Consider the following 7508-nt stretch of genomic DNA (forward strand, 5'->3'; position numbering starts at 1 on the left):
TGTGGCCAGACTTGTGGCCTGGACTTCAACCTTCAATACGAATGCTCATCCTAAACCCTTGGTTATAAGCAAATGTTGAACTCTACGTGAGCCAGTGTAGTAAAGTCAACATCTTTACCTTCTGCACACACTGAGCACCCAGCACCAGTCCATTGGCAAATGTTTATTACCCATTAACCTTCAATGGTAGAAGACCTTTTGGCTGTAACGTACATATCAGCCTCACTGACTACTTAGTCTACTGAGGTTGAACCGTCAATGATAATTTGGTTGAATTTACTACAAGTGAAAGGAGTGAATGTTGCAAGGTGATGCTATGTATGACACACACACACATACACACACACACACACACACACAAATATGAGGGATCTGACGTTGCATATTACACATAATCACATGAATAAGATGTCTTACGAAGCTTGAAATACACCATATGGGACTCTTTCCTTCTGACTAGAGCATATACAGTCAGAGAGAGTGCATGAAGCTTTCTCCATTCTATCAGTTCCAGCCACTGGTTGCAGCAACCAATCATAACCTCAGGAGGTCTATGGGGAGATAAGAAGACAGACTGGTTTGGTACGCATTGTTTCTACAGACAGACTGGTGTCTTATGGGGGAGCAGGCAAGGTGAACTAGAGGTAGAAGTGCTGCAGGTAACTCTAACACTGCGGCCAATACAGACATATAGTTGGACATTTTTGACTCAGATCAATGCTTGATTATATTGGATGAAAAGAGCAGCACATTACTGCAGTTTCTAATATTCCATCTAGGGGGCAACAGTATTAACAACAACACAAGTTACATAACTAAACTAACATATGACTTCTTCCAGACACAACCAAGTCTGAAGAATCCAGGAGACACTCTCATAAGACGCTTAATCTCTCTCGCTCACACACACACATTCCCAATCACACACACAAAGACTCACGCACAAAGACTCACACACACAGACTCACACACAGACTTACAGCAAGCTAGTTTAAGATGACAAACGACACATTCGATTGGCTATATTATCAGTGAGAGGGATTTGAGAGAGGAGGGATAATTGCAGTCATTTTAAACACTGGTGGCTGTCCTAAAAATCACTTTAGGAATATTATAGTGAATCTTATGGGTATTTATGGGAGCTTTCAATACAAACCCACAAGTTGTTCTTAGTGCTAGTGTTGGTCAGAGTAGGAGTGCTGATCTAGGATCAGGTCCCCCTGTTCATGCAATCTTATTAGTTATGAAAAACTGATCCCAAATCAGCACTCTTACTCTAAGATGATTTGTATATGCAGCCCCTGTTCTACTGTATGGTGACCTTTTGTTTTGGAAAAAAGCTCTATTCCCTGCAGGATATTAGGCCCTGAAGAGAAGGGAGATCCCAGCTCTCTCTAGTTACCTTAGATGCAGTTCACTACTGTTGACTGTAACAGACTGTTGTCAACATGTGTTCCTCTCTTAATAAGATTCATCAGGTGAAGATATCTCTAACAACTACAGTTATCGGGTGAAGTGGTTCTCCTCTGCTTCCTTGTACTTGCAGGAGTGTTTTTACAAACCTCAATCGTGACAGTACAGGAGATCATTTTCCTGCTGGTTAGCTCCCTTTCTAGACATGCAAGGTCGTTCCTTTACCCTACTTGTATTTTTCCACCAGTTTTTGATCCTATAAAGTTTTACACTGTGTTTGTTTATCTATAAAATTCCTGTCTATGCTTGCATGTATGAAGGCTACCTACTGTAGCATTCCGCTCTCCATTCCAGAGCCCAGTCAACATGTCATTGTTGTTATACAATAACACAGTGTGCTGTCTTGCTATGCGCTGTATATTTCCAGTCCCTGAAGGGTGAAAATTACTCTATGATGACAGGGTCTCTCTGTTAGCTCCAGCATGACCTCACCATGTACTTTTATGATGCAATTGTTGTTACATTGTTGCTTTTACTACACCAATGCAAACACACTAATGTGTCATAATGAATACAGTAATGTGTCACGACTTCTACCGAAGTTGGGTCCTCTCCTTGTTCGGGCGGCGCTCGGTGGTCAGCGTCGCCGGTCTTCTAGCCATCATCGATCCACTTTTCATTTTCCATGTATTTTGTCTTGTTTTTCCTCACACCTGGTTTCAATACCCTCAATTACTTGTTGTGTATTTAACCCTCTGTTCCCCCCATGTCTTTGTGTGAGATTGTTTATTGTAAGTACTTCTGCACATGTTGACTGGAGATGCGGTGCTGGACCATTTCGAGGATTTCACCTGCCGCTTTACCCTCGGGTGGATGGTCGAAGACTGCCCGGAAGCGACGGGTGAAATCCTCGAAATGGTCCAGTGACGCATCTCCCTTCTCCCCACACGGCGTTGGCCCACTCCAAGGCTTTCCCAGAGAGGCACGAGACGAGGGCAGACACCTTCTCACGACCTGAAGGATCCAGGTGGACGGTTGCCAGGTAGAGGTCGAGCTGCAACAGGAAGCCTTGGCAGCGTGCAACCGTCCCGTCATACTCCTGGGGAAGGGTGAGACGAATCCCACTCGGACCGGGTGAAGGGGGGGTGAATGTCTCTTCCATCTGAGGCAGGGGACGAGGAGAGCCCAGAAGTTCGCCAGGGATTTTCGGACCCTGGCCGCCGCCGCGGAGGTTTAATGGGCAGGTGGAGAGAGTGAACCAGGATGTGGGCAGGTTTCTGCGGTCGTATTGCCAGGATCAGCCGGGGGAGTGGGCAGCGTTCGTGCCCTGGGCCGAGATGGCTCAGAACTCGCTCCGCCACTCCTCGCACTGGGGGACCGGGTCTGGCTCTCGACCCGAAACCTGCCACGCCGCCTGCCCTGCCGGAAGCTGGGTCCGTGGTTTGTGGGGCCATTTAAAGTCCTGAGGAGAGTGAACGAGGTTTGTTATAGGTTACAGCTTCCCCCTGATTACCGTATTAACCCCTCGTTCCATGTGTCTCTCCTCAGGCCGGTAGTGGTTGGCCCGCTCCAGGAGTCTGAGGTGCGGGAGGTTCCTCCGCCCCCTCTGGACATCGAGGGGGCCCTGGCGTACTCCGTTCGCTCTATACTGGATTCGAGGCGTCGGGCGAGGGGCCTTCAGTACCTCGTGGAGTGAGAGGGGTACGGTCTGGAGGAGAGGTGCTGGGTTCCGGTGGAGGACGTGTTGCACCCTTCAATGCTGCGGGAGTCCCATGGTCTCCCTCCGGATCGCCCTGCGCCTCGCCCTCTGGGTCGTCCCCGAGGCCGGCGTCGGCGCGCTGCTGGAGCCGCGCATCAAGGGGGGGGTACTGTCACACATGCCAACGAGCGTCTGCGTTGCCAAGCGCTAAAATAGAAGTCAGTTCTATTTGTGACTCTGAACGCAGTGCATGTTCTGCCTCTCCCATCTCCTCATTGGTTTATAGAAGCAGATACCGATGTACCATCTCCTCATTGGTTATACCGACGTGGGTAATTGAAAGATTAACTGAGGTCGGTCGGTCGTGGGTAATACACATTATTATGAAAGTTAAATGCCAATCGCCATAAAAAGTCCAAAGATGAAAAGGCCTGGAAGGAGAAGAGATGACTAGAAACAATTCGGTTGACCGTTTTATGTGTGGATTAATTGTCGGAGTACAGGACCTTGTGCATTTCAGGTAAAATAACAACTCATCGTTTATATCCCAGGACAAATTAACTAGCAACAGCAAGCTAGCTAAATAGGACAAATTAGCTAGCAACTGCAAGCTAGCTAGCTAAATTGCCATAAATGTTTAATGCTTTTCGACCTGTCCCCAAATTAATGTAATTGGTTCAGAGAATGTTTTGGTATTTCAACCTGCGTGTCGTGATCGCATTTGGTGTGAGGGGACAAAATCAATTTGCGCACAATGGCGCACGTGCAAGTTCATTTTGGGCATGGTGTCACAGCTGGATGAGTCAACACACTTGGCGGGCCTGGCACAGCTCCTGGTATATGTCCGTTACGTTTATGGGGGGTCAATTAAGGAAGACATCTTCTTCTGCAAACCACTGGAAACCAGGACAACAGGAGAGGGTATTTTTAAAGTACTGGACAGCTTTGTGACATCAAATGGGCTTTGGTGGTCAAGATGTGTTGGTATCTCTACTGATGGTGCAAAAGCCATGACAGGGAGACATAGTGGAGTCGTAACGTGCGTGCAAGCTCCCGACGCCACTTGGGTACACTGCAGCATCCACTGAGAGGCTCTTGCTGCCAAAGGAATGCCTGACAGCTTGAAAAACGTTTTGGACACTACAGTGAAAATGGTTAACTTTGTTAAAGCAAGGCCTCTGAACTATTGTCTATTTTCTGCACTATGCAATGATATGGGCAGCGACCATGTAACGCTTTTATAACATACAGAACTGCACTAGTTATCAAGGGGCAAAGTATTGACATGTTTTTTTAATTGAGAGACGAGCCTAAAGTTTTCTTTACTGACCATAATTTTCACTTGTCTGACCACTTGCATGATGACGAGTTTCTCACACGACTGGCCTATCTGGGTGATGTGTTTTCTCACCTGAATGATCTGAATCTAGGATTACATTACTCTGCGCAACTATATTCAATGTGTGGAACAAAATTGAGGCTATGGTTAAGAAGTTGGAGCTCTTCTCTGTCTGCATTAACATGGACAACACACAGGTCTTTCCATCATTGAATGATTTTTTGTGTGCAAATGACCTCAAGCTTACAGACAATGTCAAACGTGATATAGCGAAGCACCTGAGTGAGTTGGGTGCGCAATAACGCAGGTACTTTCCTGAAATGGATGACACAAACAACTGGATTCGTTATCCCTTTCATGCCCTGCCTCTAGTCCACTTACTGATATCTGAACAAAGGAGCCTCATCGAAATTGCAACAAGCAGTTCTGAGAAAATTTAATTTAATCAGAAGCCACAGCCAGATTTCTGGATTGGACTGCACTCAGAGTATCCTGCCTTGGCAAATCACACTGTTAAGATACTGATGCCCTTTGCAACCACTTACCTATGTGAGAGTGGATTCTCGGCCCTCACTAGCATGACAACTAAATACAGGCACAGACTGTGTGTGGAAAGTGATTAAGACTGAGACTCTCTCCAATATAACCCAACATTGCAGAGTTAAGTGCATCCGTTCAAGCACAACCTTCTCATTAACCTGTGGTGAGTTATTCACAATTTTCAATGAACAAATAAGGTTTTAAATGTAAGATGGTTAAATAAAGAGCTAAATTATTGATTATTATTATACTATTACTTGTGCCCTGGTCCTATAAGAGCTCTTTTGTCACTTCCCACAAGCAGGGTTGTGACAAAAACTCACACTCATTCTTATGTTTAATAAATGTATCGCCTCTTCTCCCCTCTCCAAAAATAAACATTTACATTTACATAGAAAATGTTGTTTGTGATTGCTTTTGAAATAAATAGGTGGTCTAGATAGATCTACTGTATGTTCTAGTTCGATGTCTACTAAGTTGGTCTAGATTCTAGAACTTGAGATAGCAAGCTAACAAGCTTGTGAGTGCAAAGCCGCACCAGAATTAAAAACACATATTACCTTTTTTGTAAATATATATATTTTTAAATGCTTTCTATTTCAGAAAACATCCTGGATAAATACTAAAAGAGCACATTTTCCATAAGATGTAGGTAGAACTGTGGTCTAAATGGATAGTTCAGAGCTTCTGCACTTGTCTATAACCTATAGGAAACAATATATGGTCTATACTTGACTGGGGGTTTCTCACTTTCGGGTGACACAAATTGCAATATGGAGGAGGGGAATTGGCATATGCACATTTAATAGTGTAGTATTTACTACAGGTAAAAAGTGTAGTGTTTTTGCAGACATTACTGTAGTATTTACTATAGTATTCTACAGTATACTACAGTTTACTATAGAATTATATAGGAAGTACTGTAGTATTCTATAGTAAACTGTAGCATTATATAGTAAACTGTAGTATTCTACAGTAAACTGTAGTATTCTATAGTAAACTGTAAATCAAATCAAATGTTATTGGTCACATACACATGGTTAGCAGATGTTATTGTAAGTGTAGTGAAAGGCTTGTGCTTCTAGTTCCAACAGTGCAGCAATATCTAACATGTAATCTAACAATTCCACAACAACTACCTAATACACACAAATCTAAGTAAAGGAATGGAATAAGAATATATACATACATATGAGATGAGTGATGCAAGATATGTAAACATTATTAAAGTGTCATTATTAAAGTGACTAGTAATCCATTTATTAAAGTGGCCAATGATTTCAAGTCTGTATGTAGGCAGCAGCCTCTCTCTGTGTTAGTGATGGCTGTTTAACAGTCTGATGGCCTTGAGATAGAAGATGTTTTTCAGTTTCTCTGTCCAAGCTTTGATGCACCTGTACTGACCTCGCCTTCTGGATGGCAGCATTGTGAACAGGCCATGGCTCGGGTAGTTGTTATCCTTGATTATCTTTTTGGCCTTCCTGTGACATCGGGTGCTGTAGGTGTCCTGGAGGGCAGGTAGTTTGCCCCCGGTGATGTGTTGTGCAGACAGCACCACCCTCTGGAGAACCTTGCGGTTGTGGGTGGTGCAGTTGCCGTACCAGGCGGCGATACAGCCTGACAGGATGCTCTCAATTGTCTATCTTTAAAAGTTTGTGAGGATTTTAGGTGACAAGCCAAATTTCTTCAGCCTCCAGTAGTATTTTATATTAAACTGTAGTGTTCTATAGTAAACAGTAGTATTTTTTATGTGGGGAAAAAGTAGGTGCAGACACTTATTGCTCCTATGATACTTGTGGGTAGAGGTGTATCATACATAACTGTGTGTGTGTGTGTGTGTGTGTGTGTGTGTGTGTGTGTGTGTGTGTGTGTGTGTGTGTGTGTGTGTGTGTGTGTGTGTGTGTGTGTGTGTGTGTGTGTGTGTGTGTTAGCCAGCCTGAGCCAGGCCCCTTAGTGTGCCATGTGTCAAGTGAAAAGTAATCTGAAGCCCGGAAACAGTTGTTCTCATTTGGGTATTTTGACAGTAGGTCATTAGCAAACATGTCTTGGGTTTTCCTCTGAAAATTGAGAAGGCAGTGAGGCACTCCACCAGTCTCTCTCCACACCCCAGCATCTCATCCCCACCCTCCCCGCCACAGCCCATGAGTAAATAATACACACCCCATTACTCAGAGCTTTCAGGTTTTACTGTATCAAGGGTTTACAGAGAGAGTAGAGTTCAGTCCGCTATCTAAAACCTTGCCATTTGATATTAGGCTACATTTAGCTGGTGCTGTGTACTGGCACTCTTTACTGTCTGTATCAATTCAATCTCACAGTGGAAAGCAGACCGTGTTTCATTTGATTGGCATGTCTTCAAACTGTACATGTGGAAAGAACAGTTACGGCTGTTTTCCAGCTGTCTGTCAAACGGGTCTCCGCCCCTTTAATCATACCATTGGTCAATATGCACATGGGGTGTTTACTCATTGGTCGTTTTTTTGTCAACACAAAGCATTCCCCACCTCTCCTTTGCGC

The 7508-nt window shown here is 44.3% G+C and overlaps 1 non-coding gene across 1 annotated transcript; it reads right to left on the bottom strand.

Annotated features, from left to right (window-relative positions):
- Positions 1 to 5576: 5576 nt before the first annotated feature.
- On the bottom strand, positions 5577 to 5629 carry LOC115179885 (U7 small nuclear RNA). Its single transcript, XR_003873013.1, has one exon. It is a non-coding gene; the product is annotated as a U7 small nuclear RNA (small nuclear RNA).
- Positions 5630 to 7508: the final 1879 nt, after the last annotated feature.

The sequence above is a fragment of the Salmo trutta genome, chromosome 39 (genome assembly GCF_901001165.1).
Source record: "Salmo trutta chromosome 39, fSalTru1.1, whole genome shotgun sequence".
NCBI lineage: Eukaryota > Metazoa > Chordata > Actinopteri > Salmoniformes > Salmonidae > Salmo > Salmo trutta.